This window comes from Pipistrellus hanaki, assembly GCF_964339955.1.
Source record: "Pipistrellus hanaki genome assembly, chromosome: 3".
NCBI classification, from domain to species: Eukaryota; Metazoa; Chordata; class Mammalia; order Chiroptera; family Vespertilionidae; genus Pipistrellus; species Pipistrellus hanaki.
The window spans coordinates 77265054-77268706 of NC_140505.1; positions in this window are offsets into that span (position 1 = coordinate 77265054).

Consider the following 3653-nt stretch of genomic DNA (forward strand, 5'->3'; position numbering starts at 1 on the left):
ACCAAAAACAGGCATGATTGCCTGCCTTGTTAGCTTTTCATTGCCACAACAGCTTGAACTAAAATTAACCTCTAGATACAATCAGCAGGGTAAGCATCTTTGAGAAAGTTCATGCTTCTACAAGGTCGGGTCTTAAAGACTAAACATAGAGATTCTAACAAAACACCTGGGGGACTGGACTTGTTTGTGAAAATCAAGGCAGGGCTGCTGCCTTCAGCAAGGCCCCTAGAGGGCCCTGACCTTTCACAGAATCCTCCTTATAGACATTCCAACCAAGTCCCATGCTTCCCCACACATGTGGCATCTAAAAAACAAAAGAAAGGAGCAAACAAACAGGAACAAACTCATAGATACAGAGAACTGAAGGTTGCTAGATGGGAGGGGATTAGAGAGGATGGTGAAGTAGGTGAAGGGACTGAGTACATATTGGGGAGAACCAAGATGGTGGTGCAGGTAAATGCTGAAACTGACAGCCTCTCACAACCACACCAAAATTATAAGTAAAATACAGAACAGCCATCATTCAGAACCTGGCTGGATGAAGATCCTACAAATAGAGAAGTCAAAAAGAATGTACATGGAGACTGGTAGGAGGGAGCAGAGGCTAAGAATGGGCTGGTCTGACACCCAACTGTGGTGGTTTTTTAATTGGGAGGGATATCTTCAAGGCTGCTTGTGAGAAGCAGGGGTCCCAAGCCCCACATCAGACCCCCAGCCCAGGTCTCAGAGCTTGGAAGAGAAGTCCTTGTAACATAGGGCTTTAGAAACTCGTGGGGATTGCGGCTGAGTGGCACAGAGGCTGCTGGAGATACAGGCAGTTCCTCTTAAAGGGCTGGCACACAAACTTACACGGTCCTGCTTCCTCAGAGCTCTAATGACGAGTGGGGGCTCCGGGGGATCCGGGACACATGGGGAGGAACTGGATAGACTGGCATTGATGCAAGAACTCAGGATCAGCTTTTCCCCAGACCGGGGGGTGGGGTGAGGGGAGTGCTCATAGGGGTTATTGTTCCTGTGCTGGGACCTCCCCCATTACAGAGCTGACTGGCAGCCATATATGAGTCTCCATAAACCTGGCCCACATTGTTCACTCCATCCTGTTGATTCCACCCCATCCAATTTGCAGCCCTACTCAAGCTGTTTGCAGCAACTTTTCCATGTGAATGACCTGTCCTGGCTCAGGCCTCAGACTTTGCTTAATCTCTCAAACAAGCAATAGCTGGCATCAGCGTGCCCCAAACATATTAATACAGGGCCTAAGACTTGGCACTAGCACCAGCCTGCCTGGCTTCACAGCTGGGCTTTGCATGGGCACTTCCTAGCCCAATATAAGTAGCAGCTATTTGCAGATCTCTGTATAGCTCCTTCCAGGTGGCCCTACATAGTGGCTGACTTTGCACCTCCCATGAGGCCCCTGAGCCAGTGAATCTGGTGGGCAGCTTCAGACCATGTCAGATTATAACTCTACACATCCAAAAATAACACACTCAAAGGATAGACTCAGTCAGCACCAAAGCCCCAAGAAGCAAGTCCTGCTCCATAGGGGCATCTCCTGTATAGCAGCTCTTCCACTGCAGTCACAGCTGGTCCCCACAGCCAATTGGCTGGAGTCAACTCCTCCTAGGGATGCCAACAGCAATCAAGGCTCAACTACAACAAGACTGTGCACACAGCCCACACAGGGGCACACCTAGAATGTCCTGCTCAGGTGACTAGGGAGGTTGAGCCACTGGGCCTACAGGATACCTACTACACAAGGCTACTTTACCAATCCCAGTACACATAGCAATTCTACCTAATACGTAGAAACAAACACAGGAAAACAACCAAAATGTGTTGACAAAGAAATATGTCACAAATGAAAGAACTGGAAGCAAGTAAACTACTACTGGATATAGAGTTCAAAATAATGGTTATAAGATTACTCAAGGATCTGAATGAAAGCTTCAAGGGACTTAGTGAGACTTTCAAGAATCTTAATGAGAATGTCAAAGACATGAAAAAGGACCAGTTATAAATAAACCATGCACTGGGGGAAGGGAGGGCATGTGCTGGGGGAAGGTCAGTGGGGAAAAAAAGGAGACATATGTACTACTATTTGTAATACTTTAAACAATAAAATAAAATAAAATAAAAATAAACCATGCACTACCTGAAATAGAGAATAATTTACAGGGATTCAATAGTACGGTAGAGGATTCCAAGAATCAAATCAACAATTGGAATATGAGGAAGCAAAAAATACCCAATCAGGAAAACAGAAAGAAAAAAAGAATCCAAAAATATGAAGATAGTGTAAAGCAAACATGTCAAATGCACGGCCCATGGGCTGCATGCAGCCCAGCCAATATAACGGTATATAAGAAAAGTCCTAATAAAAATTTTGTAACTTGAAGGGAAACCAAGATGGCGACATAGGTAAACACTTGAACTGCTGCCTCGCACAACAATTTCAAAACTACAACTAAAAGACAAAACGGACATTATCCAGAACCACTGGAAGGCTGGCTGAGTGGAAATTCTACAACTAGAAGGAAAGAGAAAAGCACACTGAGACTCACAGGAGCTGCGGAAGGCAGAAGTACTGAGGCGTGCGCAGAGAGGGCTGGCAACTGAGTACACGGCTGACTTTCTCAATCAGGAGGGAGAAAAAAGCTCCTGGCTGCTCTGAACTCCAGTTCCGGGTGAAACTCTGGGGACCCAGACTCATATGGGGAGATTGGACTGTCTGGAAGTGGATGGAACTCGCGGGTGGCTTTCTCTCCTTCGCCCTTCCTCTCTGTAAAAAAATCAATAAAATATATTTCAAAAATAAAAATAAAAGTAAAGAACAAGAAATCTAATGAACAAAATAAACTGATAACTAAAATGGAATCAGAAGTATGGAAACATGGAACAGACTGAGGAATCTCAGAGGGAAGGGTAGAGGGGGTTGCAGGAAGGGATTAACATCACCTATGGACACAGACCATAGGGTGTGAATGCCTGGTGTGGGGTGGGAACTAGGTGGAGGGGGGCAATGCGGGGAAGAAGGGGGGCATGTGGAATATCTTCAACAATAAAGATTTTAAAAAGTACAGATTGGTAGTTAAAAAATATTCACGAGAATATAAAGTGCAGCATAAGGACTATAGTGAACAATATGGTAATAACTGCCCTGTGTCAGGTGGATACTAGACGTATGGGGGGTCATTTCATAAGTTATATACATGTCTAACCATCTGAAACTAATTAATATTAAATGTCAACTATAAAAAAAAAAGGCGAAAGATTTATGCGATCTGAAGAGAAACCAGATGGAAAAAAAAAAAAAAAGTGCAAGTTTACTACTTTCGATTGGGAGGTTCAGCGGACAGAAAGAATCAGCACTCCAGAAGGCTCCTTTCCGGCTCTCCCCACCTTCCCCAAGTTCCTCTTTCCACGCTAGCGGAGCTCAGAGGGTGCAGGTCTTTCCCCACGTTCCCCAAGTTCCTCTTTCCACGCTAGCGGAGCTCAGAGGGTGCAGGTCTCTCCCCACGTTCCCCAAGTTCCTCTTTCCACGCTAGCGGAGCTTAGAGGGTTCAGGAGGCGCCCAGGTCCCGCCGAGCACGTGATTCTCACCACCGACAGTGCGGCGCCCTGCAGCCGGGGCTGGATCCGGTGGGCTGGGCTGG